Source organism: Gasterosteus aculeatus, chromosome 13, assembly GCF_964276395.1.
Source record: "Gasterosteus aculeatus chromosome 13, fGasAcu3.hap1.1, whole genome shotgun sequence".
Taxonomy (NCBI): domain Eukaryota; kingdom Metazoa; phylum Chordata; class Actinopteri; order Perciformes; family Gasterosteidae; genus Gasterosteus; species Gasterosteus aculeatus.
Window position 1 is genome coordinate 1,029,667 of NC_135701.1, and position 15,334 is coordinate 1,045,000.

Sequence of the window (15,334 nt, forward strand, 5' to 3'; positions counted from 1 at the left end):
GCTTAGCATGCGAGAAGTAGCGGGATCAACGCCCGCATTCTCCACTAAAACTTAATTAATTTTGTGCCTGCGAATAGTGGAAAATGACCAGATTGATAAACAACTGCTGCACAATCGAAATCAGCAGGATGCACCTGCGTGTCGTTGCAAAATGACTCGTTGAATTCATCAATGAGGTTTTCTTGACGATCTGAGCCTTTCTCCAAACACTGACATGGTAAGCGAGCATCAAGTAAATGCGACGAGAATGGGATTCGAACCCATGCGTGCAGAGCACAATGGATTAGCAGTCCATCGCCTCAACCACTCGGCCACCTCGTCCTACTGCCTTTGTTTTCTTAGGATGATTAGATAATTGTCAATATTGTAGAATGTTTTTCATGTTCCTGGGAAGTTTGTAAAGGCGTTAAATGCAGGGGGGCACTTAGGCCAAGTACACAAAGTTTCATTTCGAGTTGGGGGATTAGCTCAAATGGTAGAGCTTAGCATGCGAGAAGTAGCGGGATCAATGCCCGCATTCTCCACCAAAGCTTAATTAATTATGTGCCTGTGATTAATGGGAAACGACCAGATTTGTAAACAAACATTGCTCACTTTGAATCAGCAGGATGCACCAACGTGTCATTGCAAAAGGACTTGTTGAATGGCATTAATGTGTTTTTTCTTGATGATCTGAGCACAATGGTTTAGCAGTCCATCATCTTAACCACTCGGCCACCTCGTCCTATTTCTTTTGTTTTCATGGGATGATTAAATGAATGTCAATATTGTAGCATGTTTTTCATATTCCTGGGAAGTTTGTAAAGGCGTTAAATGCAGGGGGGCACTTAGGTCAAGTACACAAGTTTGCATTATGTGTTGGGGAATTAGCTCAAATGGTAGAGCGCTCGCTTAGCATGCGAGAAGTAGCGGGATCAACGCCCGCATTCTCCACTAAAACTTAATTAATTTTGTGCCTGCGAATAGTGGAAAATGACCAGATTGATAAACAACTGCTGCACAATCGAAATCAGCAGGATGCACCTGCGTGTCGTTGCAAAATGACTCGTTGAATGCATCAATGCGGTTTTCTTGACGACATTTCTGCAAACACTGACATGGTAAGAGAGCATCAGGTAAATTCGACGAGAATGGAATTCGAACCCATGCGTGCAGAGCACAATGGTTTAGCAGTCCATCATCTTAACCACTCGGCCACCTCGTCCTATTTCTTTTGTTTTCATGGGATGATTAAATGAATGTCAATATTGTAGCATGTTTTTCATATTCCTGGGAAGTTTGTAAAGGCGTTAAATGCAGGGGGGCATTTAGGTCAAGTAAACAAGTTTGCATTATGTGTTGGGGAATTAGCTCAAATGGTAGAGCGCTCGCTTAGCATGCGAGAAGTAGCGGGATCAATGCCCGCATTCTCCACTAAAGCTTAATTAATTATGTGCCTGTGATTAATGGAAAACGACCAGATTTGTAAACAAACATTGCTCACTTTGAATCAGCAGGATGCACCAACGTGTCATTGCAAAAGGACTTGTTGAATGGCATTAATGTGTTTTTTCTTGATGATCTGAGCACAATGGATTAGCAGTCCATCATCTTAACCACTCGGCCACCTCGTCCTATTTCTTTTGTTTTCATAGGATGATGAGATAATTGTCAATATTGTAGCATGTTTTTCATGTTCCTGGGAATTTTGTAAAGGCGTTAAATGCAGGGGGGCACTTAGGTCAAGTACACAAGTTTGCATTATGTGTTGGGGAATTAACTCAAATGGTAGAGCGCTCGCTTAGCATGCGAGAAGTAGCGGGATCAACGCCCGCATTCTCCACTAAAACTTAATTAATTTTGTGCCTGCGAATAGTGGAAAATGACCAGATTGATAAACAACTGCTGCACAATCGAAATCAGCAGGATGCACCTGCGTGTCGTTGCAAAATGACTCGTTGAATTCATCAATGAAGTTTTCTTGACGATCTGAGCCTTTCTCCAAACACTGACATGGTAAGCGAGCATCAGGTAAATGCGACGAGAATGGGATTCGAACCCATGCGTGCAGAGCACAATGGATTAGCAGTCCATCGCCTCAACCACTCGGCCACCTCGTCCTACTGCCTTTGTTTTCTTAGGATGATTAGATAATTGTCAATATTGTAGAATGTTTTTCATGTTCCTGGGAAGTTTGTAAAGGCGTTAAATGCAGGGGGGCACTTAGGCCAAGTACACAAAGTTTCATTTCGAGTTGGGGGATTAGCTCAAATGGTAGAGCTTAGCATGCGAGAAGTAGCGGGATCAATGCCCGCATTCTCCACCAAAGCTTAATTAATTATGTGCCTGTGATTAATGGGAAACGACCAGATTTGTAAACAAACATTGCTCACTTTGAATCAGCAGGATGCACCAACGTGTCATTGCAAAAGGACTTGTTGAATGGCATTAATGTGTTTTTTCTTGATGATCTGAGCACAATGGTTTAGCAGTCCATCATCTTAACCACTCGGCCACCTCGTCCTATTTCTTTTGTTTTCATGGGATGATTAAATGAATGTCAATATTGTAGCATGTTTTTCATATTCCTGGGAAGTTTGTAAAGGCGTTAAATGCAGGGGGGCACTTAGGTCAAGTACACAAGTTTGCATTATGTGTTGGGGAATTAGCTCAAATGGTAGAGCGCTCTCTTAGCATGCGAGAAGTAGCGGGATCAACGCCCGCATTCTCCACTAAAACTTAATTAATTTTGTGCCTGCGAATAGTGGAAAATGACCAGATTGATAAACAACTGCTGCACAATCGAAATCAGCAGGATGCACCTGCGTGTCGTTGCAAAATGACTCGTTGAATTCATCAATGAGGTTTTCTTGACGATCTGAGCCTTTCTCCAAACACTGACATGGTAAGCGAGCATCAGGTAAATGCGACGAGAATGGGATTCGAACCCATTCGTGCAGAGCACAATGGATTAGCAGTCCATCGCCTCAACCACTCGGCCACCTCGTCCTACTGCCTTTGTTTTCTTAGGATGATTAGATAATTGTCAATATTGTAGAATGTTTTTCATGTTCCTGGGAAGTTTGTAAAGGCGTTAAATGCAGGGGGGCACTTAGGCCAAGTACACAAAGTTTCATTTCGAGTTGGGGGATTAGCTCAAATGGTAGAGCTTAGCATGCGAGAAGTAGCGGGATCAATGCCCGCATTCTCCACCAAAGCTTAATTAATTATGTGCCTGTGATTAATGGGAAACGACCAGATTTGTAAACAAACATTGCTCACTTTGAATCAGCAGGATGCACCAACGTGTCATTGCAAAAGGACTTGTTGAATGGCATTAATGTGTTTTTTCTTGATGATCTGAGCACAATGGTTTAGCAGTCCATCATCTTAACCACTCGGCCACCTCGTCCTATTTCTTTTGTTTTCATGGGATGATTAAATGAATGTCAATATTGTAGCATGTTTTTCATATTCCTGGGAAGTTTGTAAAGGCGTTAAATGCAGGGGGGCACTTAGGTCAAGTACACAAGTTTGCATTATGTGTTGGGGAATTAGCTCAAATGGTAGAGCGCTCGCTTAGCATGCGAGAAGTAGCGGGATCAACGCCCGCATTCTCCACTAAAACTTAATTAATTTTGTGCCTGCGAATAGTGGAAAATGACCAGATTGATAAACAACTGCTGCACAATCGAAATCAGCAGGATGCACCTGCGTGTCGTTGCAAAATGACTCGTTGAATGCATCAATGCGGTTTTCTTGACGACATTTCTGCAAACACTGACATGGTAAGAGAGCATCAGGTAAATTCGACGAGAATGGAATTCGAACCCATGCGTGCAGAGCACAATGGTTTAGCAGTCCATCATCTTAACCACTCGGCCACCTCGTCCTATTTCTTTTGTTTTCATGGGATGATTAAATGAATGTCAATATTGTAGCATGTTTTTCATATTCCTGGGAAGTTTGTAAAGGCGTTAAATGCAGGGGGGCACTTAGGTCAAGTACACAAGTTTGCATTATGTGTTGGGGAATTAGCTCAAATGGTAGAGCGCTCGCTTAGCATGCGAGAAGTAGCGGGATCAACGCCCGCATTCTCCACTAAAACTTAATTAATTTTGTGCCTGCGAATAGTGGAAAATGACCAGATTGATAAACAACTGCTGCACAATCGAAATCAGCAGGATGCACCTGCATGTCGTTGCAAAATGACTCGTTGAATGCATCAATGCGGTTTTCTTGACGACATTTCTGCAAACACTGACATGGTAAGAGAGCATCAGGTAAATTCGACGAGAATGGAATTCGAACCCATGCGTGCAGAGCACAATGGTTTAGCAGTCCATCATCTTAACCACTCGGCCACCTCGTCCTATTTCTTTTGTTTTCATGGGATGATTAAATGAATGTCAATATTGTAGCATGTTTTTCATATTCCTGGGATGTTTGTAAAGGCGTTAAATGCAGGGGGGCATTTAGGTCAAGTACACAAGTTTGCATTATGTGTTGGGGAATTAGCTCAAATGGTAGAGCGCTCGCTTAGCATGCGAGAAGTAGCGGGATCAACGCCCGCATTCTCCACTAAAACTTAATTAATTTTGTGCCTGCGAATAGTGGAAAATCACCAGATTGATAAACATCTGCTGCACCATCGAAATAAGCAGGATGCACCTGCGTGTCGTTGCAAAATGACTCGTTGAATGCATCAATGAGGTTTTCTTGACGATCTGAGCCTTTCTCCAAACACTGACATGGTAAGCGAGCATCAGGTAAATGCTACGAGAATGGGATTCGAACCCATGCGTGCAGAGCACAATGGATTAGCAGTCCATCGCCTTAACCACTCGGCCACCTCGTCCTACTGCCTTTGTTTTCATAGGATGATTAGATAATTGTCAATATTGTAGCATGTTTTTCATGTTCCTGGGAAGTTTGTAAAGGCGTTAAATACAGGGGGGCACTTAGGCCAAGTACACAAATTTTCATTTCGAGTTGGGGGAATAGCTCAAATGGTAGAGTTTAGCATGCGAGAAGTAGCGGGATCAATGCCCGCATTCTCCACCAAAGCTTAATTAATTATGTGCCTGTGATTAATGGAAAACGACCAGATTTGTAAACAAACATTGCTCACTTTGAATCAGCAGGATGCACCAACGTGTCATTGCAAAAGGACTTGTTGAATGGCATTAATGTGTTTTTTCTTGATGATCTGAGCACAATGGTTTAGCAGTCCATCATCTTAACCACTCGGCCACCTCGTCCTATTTCTTTTGTTTTCATGGGATGATTAAATGAATGTCAATATTGTAGCATGTTTTTCATATTCCTGGGAAGTTTGTAAAGGCGTTAAATGCAGGGGGGCACTTAGGTCAAGTACACAAGTTTGCATTATGTGTTGGGGAATTAGCTCAAATGGTAGAGCGCTCGCTTAGCATGCGAGAAGTAGCGGGATCAACGCCCGCATTCTCCACTAAAACTTAATTAATTTTGTGCCTGCGAATAGTGGAAAATGACCAGATTGATAAACAACTGCTGCACAATCGAAATCAGCAGGATGCACCTGCGTGTCGTTGCAAAATGACTCGTTGAATGCATCAATGCGGTTTTCTTGACGACATTTCTGCAAACACTGACATGGTAAGAGAGCATCAGGTAAATTCGACGAGAATGGAATTCGAACCCATGCGTGCAGAGCACAATGGTTTAGCAGTCCATCATCTTAACCACTCGGCCACCTCGTCCTATTTCTTTTGTTTTCATGGGATGATTAAATGAATGTCAATATTGTAGCATGTTTTTCATATTCCTGGGAAGTTTGTAAAGGCGTTAAATGCAGGGGGGCATTTAGGTCAAGTAAACAAGTTTGCATTATGTGTTGGGGAATTAGCTCAAATGGTAGAGCGCTCGCTTAGCATGCGAGAAGTAGCGGGATCAATGCCCGCATTCTCCACTAAAGCTTAATTAATTATGTGCCTGTGATTAATGGAAAACGACCAGATTTGTAAACAAACATTGCTCACTTTGAATCAGCAGGATGCACCAACGTGTCATTGCAGAAGGACTTGTTGAATGGCATTAATGTGTTTTTTCTTGATGATCTGAGCACAATGGATTAGCAGTCCATCATCTTAACCACTCGGCCACCTCGTCCTATTTCTTTTGTTTTCATAGGATGATGAGATAATTGTCAATATTGTAGCATGTTTTTCATGTTCCTGGGAATTTTGTAAAGGCGTTAAATGCAGGGGGGCACTTAGGTCAAGTACACAAGTTTGCATTATGTGTTGGGGAATTAACTCAAATGGTAGAGCGCTCGCTTAGCATGCGAGAAGTAGCGGGATCAACGCCCGCATTCTCCACTAAAACTTAATTAATTTTGTGCCTGCGAATAGTGGAAAATGACCAGATTGATAAACAACTGCTGCACAATCGAAATCAGCAGGATGCACCTGCGTGTCGTTGCAAAATGACTCGTTGAATTCATCAATGAAGTTTTCTTGACGATCTGAGCCTTTCTCCAAACACTGACATGGTAAGCGAGCATCAGGTAAATGCGACGAGAATGGGATTCGAACCCATGCGTGCAGAGCACAATGGATTAGCAGTCCATCGCCTCAACCACTCGGCCACCTCGTCCTACTGCCTTTGTTTTCTTAGGATGATTAGATAATTGTCAATATTGTAGAATGTTTTTCATGTTCCTGGGAAGTTTGTAAAGGCGTTAAATGCAGGGGGGCACTTAGGCCAAGTACACAAAGTTTCATTTCGAGTTGGGGGATTAGCTCAAATGGTAGAGCTTAGCATGCGAGAAGTAGCGGGATCAATGCCCGCATTCTCCACCAAAGCTTAATTAATTATGTGCCTGTGATTAATGGGAAACGACCAGATTTGTAAACAAACATTGCTCACTTTGAATCAGCAGGATGCACCAACGTGTCATTGCAAAAGGACTTGTTGAATGGCATTAATGTGTTTTTTCTTGATGATCTGAGCACAATGGTTTAGCAGTCCATCATCTTAACCACTCGGCCACCTCGTCCTATTTCTTTTGTTTTCATGGGATGATTAAATGAATGTCAATATTGTAGCATGTTTTTCATATTCCTGGGAAGTTTGTAAAGGCGTTAAATGCAGGGGGGCACTTAGGTCAAGTACACAAGTTTGCATTATGTGTTGGGGAATTAGCTCAAATGGTAGAGCGCTCTCTTAGCATGCGAGAAGTAGCGGGATCAACGCCCGCATTCTCCACTAAAACTTAATTAATTTTGTGCCTGCGAATAGTGGAAAATGACCAGATTGATAAACAACTGCTGCACAATCGAAATCAGCAGGATGCACCTGCGTGTCGTTGCAAAATGACTCGTTGAATTCATCAATGAGGTTTTCTTGACGATCTGAGCCTTTCTCCAAACACTGACATGGTAAGCGAGCATCAGGTAAATGCGACGAGAATGGGATTCGAACCCATTCGTGCAGAGCACAATGGATTAGCAGTCCATCGCCTCAACCACTCGGCCACCTCGTCCTACTGCCTTTGTTTTCTTAGGATGATTAGATAATTGTCAATATTGTAGAATGTTTTTCATGTTCCTGGGAAGTTTGTAAAGGCGTTAAATGCAGGGGGGCACTTAGGCCAAGTACACAAAGTTTCATTTCGAGTTGGGGGATTAGCTCAAATGGTAGAGCTTAGCATGCGAGAAGTAGCGGGATCAATGCCCGCATTCTCCACCAAAGCTTAATTAATTATGTGCCTGTGATTAATGGGAAACGACCAGATTTGTAAACAAACATTGCTCACTTTGAATCAGCAGGATGCACCAACGTGTCATTGCAAAAGGACTTGTTGAATGGCATTAATGTGTTTTTTCTTGATGATCTGAGCACAATGGTTTAGCAGTCCATCATCTTAACCACTCGGCCACCTCGTCCTATTTCTTTTGTTTTCATGGGATGATTAAATGAATGTCAATATTGTAGCATGTTTTTCATATTCCTGGGAAGTTTGTAAAGGCGTTAAATGCAGGGGGGCACTTAGGTCAAGTACACAAGTTTGCATTATGTGTTGGGGAATTAGCTCAAATGGTAGAGCGCTCGCTTAGCATGCGAGAAGTAGCGGGATCAACGCCCCCATTCTCCACTAAAACTTAATTAATTTTGTGCCTGCGAATAGTGGAAAATGACCAGATTGATGAACAACTGCTGCACAATCGAAATCAGCAGGATGCACCTGCGTGTCGTTGCAAAATGACTCGTTGAATGCATCAATGCGGTTTTCTTGACGACATTTCTGCAAACACTGACATGGTAAGAGAGCATCAGGTAAATTCGACGAGAATGGAATTCGAACCCATGCGTGCAGAGCACAATGGTTTAGCAGTCCATCATCTTAACCACTCGGCCACCTCGTCCTATTTCTTTTGTTTTCATGGGATGATTAAATGAATGTCAATATTGTAGCATGTTTTTCATATTCCTGGGAAGTTTGTAAAGGCGTTAAATGCAGGGGGGCACTTAGGTCAAGTACACAAGTTTGCATTATGTGTTGGGGAATTAGCTCAAATGGTAGAGCGCTCGCTTAGCATGCGAGAAGTAGCGGGATCAACGCCTGCATTCTCCACTAAAACTTAATTAATTTTGTGCCTGCGAATAGTGGAAAATGACCAGATTGATAAACAACTGCTGCACAATCGAAATCAGCAGGATGCACCTGCATGTCGTTGCAAAATGACTCGTTGAATGCATCAATGCGGTTTTCTTGACGACATTTCTGCAAACACTGACATGGTAAGAGAGCATCAGGTAAATTCGACGAGAATGGAATTCGAACCCATGCGTGCAGAGCACAATGGTTTAGCAGTCCATCATCTTAACCACTCGGCCACCTCGTCCTATTTCTTTTGTTTTCATGGGATGATTAAATGAATGTCAATATTGTAGCATGTTTTTCATATTCCTGGGAAGTTTGTAAAGGCGTTAAATGCAGGGGGGCATTTAGGTCAAGTACACAAGTTTGCATTATGTGTTGGGGAATTAGCTCAAATGGTAGAGCGCTCGCTTAGCATGCGAGAAGTAGCGGGATCAACGCCCGCATTCTCCACTAAAACTTAATTAATTTTGTGCCTGCGAATAGTGGAAAATCACCAGATTGATAAACATCTGCTGCACCATCGAAATAAGCAGGATGCACCTGCGTGTCGTTGCAAAATGACTCGTTGAATGCATCAATGAGGTTTTCTTGACGATCTGAGCCTTTCTCCAAACACTGACATGGTAAGCGAGCATCAGGTAAATGCTACGAGAATGGGATTCGAACCCATGCGTGCAGAGCACAATGGATTAGCAGTCCATCGCCTTAACCACTCGGCCACCTCGTCCTACTGCCTTTGTTTTCATAGGATGATTAGATAATTGTCAATATTGTAGCATGTTTTTCATGTTCCTGGGAAGTTTGTAAAGGCGTTAAATGCAGGGGGGCACTTAGGCCAAGTACACAAATTTTCATTTCGAGTTGGGGGAATAGCTCAAATGGTAGAGTTTAGCATGCGAGAAGTAGCGGGATCAATGCCCGCATTCTCCACCAAAGCTTAATTAATTATGTGCCTGTGATTAATGGAAAACGACCAGATTTGTAAACAAACATTGCTCACTTTGAATCAGCAGGATGCACCAACGTGTCATTGCAAAAGGACTTGTTGAATGGCATTAATGTGTTTTTTCTTGATGATCTGAGCACAATGGATTAGCAGTCCATCATCTTAACCACTCGGCCACCTCGTCCTATTTCTTTTGTTTTCATAGGATGATGAGATAATTGTCAATATTGTAGCATGTTTTTCATGTTCCTGGGAATTTTGTAAAGGCGTTAAATGCAGGGGGGCACTTAGGTCAAGTACACAAGTTTGCATTATGTGTTGGGGAATTAGCTCAAATGGTAGAGCGCTCGCTTAGCATGCGAGAAGTAGCGGGATCAACGCCCGCATTCTCCACTAAAACTTAATTAATTTTGTGCCTGCGAATAGTGGAAAATGACCAGATTGATAAACAACTGCTGCACAATCGAAATCAGCAGGATGCACCTGCGTGTCGTTGCAAAATGACTCGTTGAATTCATCAATGAGGTTTTCTTGACGATCTCAGCCTTTCTCCAAACACTGACATGGTAAGCGAGCATCAGGTAAATGCGACGAGAATGGGATTCGAACCCATGCGTGCAGAGCACAATGGATTAGCAGTCCATCGCCTTAACCACTCGGCCACCTCGTCCTACTGCATTTGTTTTCTTAGGATGATTAGATAATTGTCAATATTGTAGAATGTTTTTCATGTTCCTGGGAAGTTTGTAAAGGCGTTAAATGCAGGGGGGCACTTAGGCCAAGTACACAAAGTTTCATTTCGAGTTGGGGGATTAGCTCAAATGGTAGAGCTTAGCATGCGAGAAGTAGCGGGATCAATGCCCGCATTCTCCACCAAAGCTTAATTAATTATGTGCCTGTGATTAATGGGAAACGACCAGATTTGTAAACAAACATTGCTCACTTTGAATCAGCAGGATGCACCAACGTGTCATTGCAAAAGGACTTGTTGAATGGCATTAATGTGTTTTTTCTTGATTATCTGAGCACAATGGTTTAGCAGTCCATCATCTTAACCACTCGGCCACCTCGTCCTATTTCTTTTGTTTTCATGGGATGATTAAATGAATGTCAATATTGTAGCATGTTTTTCATGTTCCTGGGAAGTTTGTAAAGGCGTTAAATGCAGGGGGGCACTTAGGTCAAGTACACAAGTTTGCATTATGTGTTGGGGAATTAGCTCAAATGGTAGAGCGCTCGCTTAGCATGCGAGAAGTAGCGGGATCAACGCCCGCATTCTCCACTAAAACTTAATTAATTTTGTGCCTGCGAATAGTGGAAAATGACCAGATTGATAAACAACTGCTGCACAATCGAAATCAGCAGGATGCACCTGCGTGTCGTTGCAAAATGACTCGTTGAATGCATCAATGCGGTTTTCTTGACGACATTTCTGCAAACACTGACATGGTAAGAGATTATCAGGTAAATTCGACGAGAATGGAATTCGAACCCATGCGTGCAGAGCACAATGGTTTAGCAGTCGATCATCTTAACCACTCGGCCACCTCGTCCTATTTCTTTTGTTTTCATGGGATGATTAAATGAATGTCAATATTGTAGGATGTTTTTCATATTCCTGGGAAGTTTGTAAAGGCGTTAAATGCAGGGGGGCACTTAGGTCAAGTACACAAGTTTGCATTATGTGTTGGGGAATTAGCTTAAATGGTAGAGCGCTCGCTTAGCATGCGAGAAGTAGCGGGATCAACGCCCGCATTCTCCACTAAAACTTAATTAATTTTGTGCCTGCGAATAGTGGAAAATGACCAGATTGATAAACAACTGCTGCACAATCGAAATCAGCAGGATGCACCTGCGTGTCGTTGCAAAATGACTCGTTGAATGCATCAATGAGGTTTTCTTGACGATCTGAGCCTTTCTCCAAACACTGACATGGTAAGCGAGCATCAGGTAAATGCAACGAGAATGGGATTCGAACCCATGCGTGCAGAGCACAATGGATTAGCAGTCCATTGCCTTAACCACTCGGCCACCTCGTCCTATTTCTTTTGTTTTCATAGGATGATTAGATAATTGTCAATATTGTAGCATGTTTTTCATGTTCCTGGGAAGTTTGTAAAGGCGTTAAATGCAGGGGGGCACTTAGGTCAAGTACACAAGTTTGCATTATGTGTTGGGGAATTAGCTCAAATGGTAGAGCGCTCGCTTAGCATGCGAGAAGTAGCGGGATCAACGCCCGCATTCTCCACTAAAACTTAATTAATTTTGTGCCTGCGAATAGTGGAAAATGACCAGATTGATAAACAACTGCTGCACAATTGAAATCAGCAGGATGCACCTGCGTGTCGTTGCAAAATGACTCGTTGAATGCATCAATGAGGTTTTCTTGACGATCTGAGCCTTTCTCCAAACACTGACATGGTAAGCGAGCATCAGGTAAATGCGACGAGAATGGGATTCGAACCCATGCGTGCAGAGCACAATGGATTAGCAGTCCATCGCCTTAACCACTCGGCCACCTCGTCCTACTGCCTTTGTTTTCTTAGGATGATTAGATAATTGTCAATATTGTAGAATGTTTTTCATGTTCCTGGGAAGTTTGTAAAGGCGTTAAATGCAGGGGGGCACTTAGGCCAAGTACACAAATTTTCATTTCGAGTTGGGGGATTAGCTCAAATGGTAGAGCTTAGCATGCGAGAAGTAGCGGGATCAATGCCCGCATTCTCCACCAAAGCTTAATTAATTATGTGCCTGTAATTAATGGAAAACGACCAGATTTGTAAACAAACATTGCTCACTTTGAATCAGCAGGATGCACCAACGTGTCATTGCAAAAGGACTTGTTGAATGGCATTAATGTGGTTTTTCTTGATGATCTGAGCACAATGGATTAGCAGTCCATCATCTTAACCACTCGGCCACCTCGTCCTATTTCTTTTGTTTTCATAGGATGATTAGATAATTGTCAATATTGTAGCATGTTTTTCATGTTCCTGGGAAGTTTGTAAAGGCGTTAAATGCAGGGGGGCACTTAGGTCAAGTACACAAGTTTGCATTATGTGTTGGGGAATTAGCTCAAATGGTAGAGCGCTCGCTTAGCATGCGAGAAGTAGCGGGATCAACGCCCGCATTCTCCACTAAAACTTAATTAATTTTGTGCCTGCGAATAGTGGAAAATGACCAGATTGATAAACAACTGCTGCACAATCGAAATCAGCAGGATGCACCTGCGTGTCGTTGCAAAATGACTCGTTGAATGCATCAATGCGGTTTTCTTGACGACATTTCTGCAAACACTGACATGGTAAGAGAGCATCAGGTAAATTCGACGAGAATGGAATTCGAAACCATGCGTGCAGAGCACAATGGTTTAGCAGTCCATCATCTTAACCACTCGGCCACCTCGTCCTATTTCTTTTGTTTTCATGGGATGATTAAATGAATGTCAATATTGTAGCATGTTTTTCATATTCCTGGGAAGTTTGTAAAGGCGTTAAATGCAGGGGGGCACTTAGGTCAAGTACACAAGTTTGCATTATGTGTTGGGGAATTAGCTCAAATGGTAGAGCGCTCGCTTAGCATGCGAGAAGTAGCGGGATCAACGCCCGCATTCTCCACTAAAACTTAATTAATTTTGTGCCTGCGAATAGTGGAAAATGACCAGATTGATAAACAACTGCTAAACAATCGAAATCAGCAGGATGCACCTGCGTGTCGTTGCAAAATGACTCTTTGAATGCATCAATGCGGTTTTCTTGACGACATTTCTGCAAACACTGACATGGTAAGAGAGCATCAGGTAAATTCGACGAGAATGGAATTCGAACCCATGCGTGCAGAGCACAATGGTTTAGCAGTCCATCATCTTAACCACTCGGCCACCTCGTCCTATTTCTTTTGTTTTCATGGGATGATTAAATGAATGTCAATATTGTAGCATGTTTTTCATATTCCTGGGAAGTTTGTAAAGGCGTTAAATGCAGGGGGGCATTTAGGTCAAGTACACAAGTTTGCATTATGTGTTGGGGAATTAGCTCAAATGGTAGAGCGCTCGCTTAGCATGCGAGAAGTAGCGGGATCAACGCCCGCATTCTCCACTAAAACTTAATTAATTTTGTGCCTGCGAATAGTGGAAAATCACCAGGTTGATAAACATCTGCTGCACAATCGAAATCAGCAGGATGCACCTGCGTGTCGTTGCAAAATGACTCGTTGAATGCATCAATGAGGTTTTCTTGACGATCTGAGCCTTTCTCCAAACACTGACATGGTAAGCGAGCATCAGGTAAATGCAACGAGAATGGGATTCGAACCCATGCGTGCAGAGCACAATGGATTAGCAGTCCATTGCCTTAACCACTCGGCCACCTCGTCCTATTTCTTTTGTTTTCATAGGATGATTAGATAATTGTCAATATTGTAGCATGTTTTTCATGTTCCTGGGAAGTTTGTAAAGGCGTTAAATGCAGGGGGGCACTTAGGTCAAGTACACAAGTTTGCATTATGTGTTGGGGAATTAGCTCAAATGGTAGAGCGCTCGCTTAGCATGCGAGAAGTAGCGGGATCAACGCCCGCATTCTCCACTAAAACTTAATTAATTTTGTGCCTGCGAATAGTGGAAAATGACCAGATTGATAAACAACTGCTGCACAATTGAAATCAGCAGGATGCACCTGCGTGTCGTTGCAAAATGACTCGTTGAATGCATCAATGAGGTTTTCTTGACGATCTGAGCCTTTCTCCAAACACTGACATGGTAAGCGAGCATCAGGTAAATGCGACGAGAATGGGATTCGAACCCATGCGTGCAGAGCACAATGGATTAGCAGTCCATCGCCTTAACCACTCGGCCACCTCGTCCTACTGCCTTTGTTTTCTTAGGATGATTAGATAATTGTCAATATTGTAGAATGTTTTTCATGTTCCTGGGAAGTTTGTAAAGGCGTTAAATGCAGGGGGGCACTTAGGCCAAGTACACAAATTTTCATTTCGAGTTGGGGGATTAGCTCAAATGGTAGAGTTTAGCATGCGAGAAGTAGCGGGATCAATGCCCGCATTCTCCACCAAAGCTTAATTAATTATGTGCCTGTAATTAATGGAAAACGACCAGATTTGTAAACAAACATTGCTCACTTTGAATCAGCAGGATGCACCAACGTGTCATTGCAAAAGGACTTGTTGAATGGCATTAATGTGGTTTTTCTTGATGATCTGAGCACAATGGATTAGCAGTCCATCATCTTAACCACTCGGCCACCTCGTCCTATTTCTTTTGTTTTCATAGGATGATTAGATAATTGTCAATATTGTAGCATGTTTTTCATGTTCCTGGGAAGTTTGTAAAGGCGTTAAATGCAGGGGGGCACTTAGGTCAAGTACACAAGTTTGCATTATGTGTTGGGGAATTAGCTCAAATGGTAGAGCGCTCGCTTAGCATGCGAGAAGTAGCGGGATCAACGCCCGCATTCTCCACTAAAACTTAATTAATTTTGTGCCTGCGAATAGTGGAAAATGACCAGATTGATAAACAACTGCTGCACAATCGAAATCAGCAGGATGCACCTGCGTGTCGTTGCAAAATGACTCGTTGAATGCATCAATGCGGTTTTCTTGACGACATTTCTGCAAACACTGACATGGTAAGAGAGCATCAGGTAAATTCGACGAGAATGGAATTCGAAACCATGCGTGCAGAGCACAATGGTTTAGCAGTCCATCATCTTAACCACTCGGCCACCTCGTCCTATTTCTTTTGTTTTCAT

At 42.7% G+C, this 15,334-nt stretch overlaps 19 non-coding genes across 19 annotated transcripts; all 19 read right to left on the minus strand.

Annotated features, from left to right (window-relative positions):
• Nucleotides 1-239: 239 nt before the first annotated feature.
• On the minus strand, nt 240-321 carry trnas-gcu (transfer RNA serine (anticodon GCU)). The gene has a single exon. It is a non-coding gene; the product is annotated as a tRNA-Ser (tRNA).
• An 801-nt stretch (nt 322-1,122) lies between these two features.
• On the minus strand, nt 1,123-1,204 carry trnas-gcu (transfer RNA serine (anticodon GCU)). The gene has a single exon. It is a non-coding gene; the product is annotated as a tRNA-Ser (tRNA).
• An 813-nt stretch (nt 1,205-2,017) lies between these two features.
• Nucleotides 2,018-2,099, minus strand: trnas-gcu (transfer RNA serine (anticodon GCU)). The gene has a single exon. It is a non-coding gene; the product is annotated as a tRNA-Ser (tRNA).
• Nucleotides 2,100-2,906: 807 nt separating this feature from the next.
• trnas-gcu (transfer RNA serine (anticodon GCU)) lies at nt 2,907-2,988 on the minus strand. The gene has a single exon. It is a non-coding gene; the product is annotated as a tRNA-Ser (tRNA).
• Nucleotides 2,989-3,789: 801 nt separating this feature from the next.
• Nucleotides 3,790-3,871, minus strand: trnas-gcu (transfer RNA serine (anticodon GCU)). The gene has a single exon. It is a non-coding gene; the product is annotated as a tRNA-Ser (tRNA).
• A 398-nt stretch (nt 3,872-4,269) lies between these two features.
• On the minus strand, nt 4,270-4,351 carry trnas-gcu (transfer RNA serine (anticodon GCU)). The gene has a single exon. It is a non-coding gene; the product is annotated as a tRNA-Ser (tRNA).
• A 402-nt stretch (nt 4,352-4,753) lies between these two features.
• trnas-gcu (transfer RNA serine (anticodon GCU)) lies at nt 4,754-4,837 on the minus strand. The gene has a single exon. It is a non-coding gene; the product is annotated as a tRNA-Ser (tRNA).
• An 801-nt stretch (nt 4,838-5,638) lies between these two features.
• trnas-gcu (transfer RNA serine (anticodon GCU)) lies at nt 5,639-5,720 on the minus strand. The gene has a single exon. It is a non-coding gene; the product is annotated as a tRNA-Ser (tRNA).
• An 813-nt stretch (nt 5,721-6,533) lies between these two features.
• On the minus strand, nt 6,534-6,615 carry trnas-gcu (transfer RNA serine (anticodon GCU)). The gene has a single exon. It is a non-coding gene; the product is annotated as a tRNA-Ser (tRNA).
• An 807-nt stretch (nt 6,616-7,422) lies between these two features.
• Nucleotides 7,423-7,504, minus strand: trnas-gcu (transfer RNA serine (anticodon GCU)). The gene has a single exon. It is a non-coding gene; the product is annotated as a tRNA-Ser (tRNA).
• Nucleotides 7,505-8,305: 801 nt separating this feature from the next.
• trnas-gcu (transfer RNA serine (anticodon GCU)) lies at nt 8,306-8,387 on the minus strand. Its single transcript has one exon. It is a non-coding gene; the product is annotated as a tRNA-Ser (tRNA).
• Nucleotides 8,388-8,785: 398 nt separating this feature from the next.
• trnas-gcu (transfer RNA serine (anticodon GCU)) lies at nt 8,786-8,867 on the minus strand. Its single transcript has one exon. It is a non-coding gene; the product is annotated as a tRNA-Ser (tRNA).
• Nucleotides 8,868-9,269: 402 nt separating this feature from the next.
• On the minus strand, nt 9,270-9,353 carry trnas-gcu (transfer RNA serine (anticodon GCU)). The gene has a single exon. It is a non-coding gene; the product is annotated as a tRNA-Ser (tRNA).
• Nucleotides 9,354-10,160: 807 nt separating this feature from the next.
• trnas-gcu (transfer RNA serine (anticodon GCU)) lies at nt 10,161-10,242 on the minus strand. Its single transcript has one exon. It is a non-coding gene; the product is annotated as a tRNA-Ser (tRNA).
• Nucleotides 10,243-11,529: 1,287 nt separating this feature from the next.
• On the minus strand, nt 11,530-11,611 carry trnas-gcu (transfer RNA serine (anticodon GCU)). The gene has a single exon. It is a non-coding gene; the product is annotated as a tRNA-Ser (tRNA).
• Nucleotides 11,612-12,015: 404 nt separating this feature from the next.
• trnas-gcu (transfer RNA serine (anticodon GCU)) lies at nt 12,016-12,097 on the minus strand. Its single transcript has one exon. It is a non-coding gene; the product is annotated as a tRNA-Ser (tRNA).
• A 1,281-nt stretch (nt 12,098-13,378) lies between these two features.
• trnas-gcu (transfer RNA serine (anticodon GCU)) lies at nt 13,379-13,460 on the minus strand. The gene has a single exon. It is a non-coding gene; the product is annotated as a tRNA-Ser (tRNA).
• A 404-nt stretch (nt 13,461-13,864) lies between these two features.
• On the minus strand, nt 13,865-13,946 carry trnas-gcu (transfer RNA serine (anticodon GCU)). The gene has a single exon. It is a non-coding gene; the product is annotated as a tRNA-Ser (tRNA).
• Nucleotides 13,947-14,350: 404 nt separating this feature from the next.
• trnas-gcu (transfer RNA serine (anticodon GCU)) lies at nt 14,351-14,432 on the minus strand. Its single transcript has one exon. It is a non-coding gene; the product is annotated as a tRNA-Ser (tRNA).
• Nucleotides 14,433-15,334: the final 902 nt, after the last annotated feature.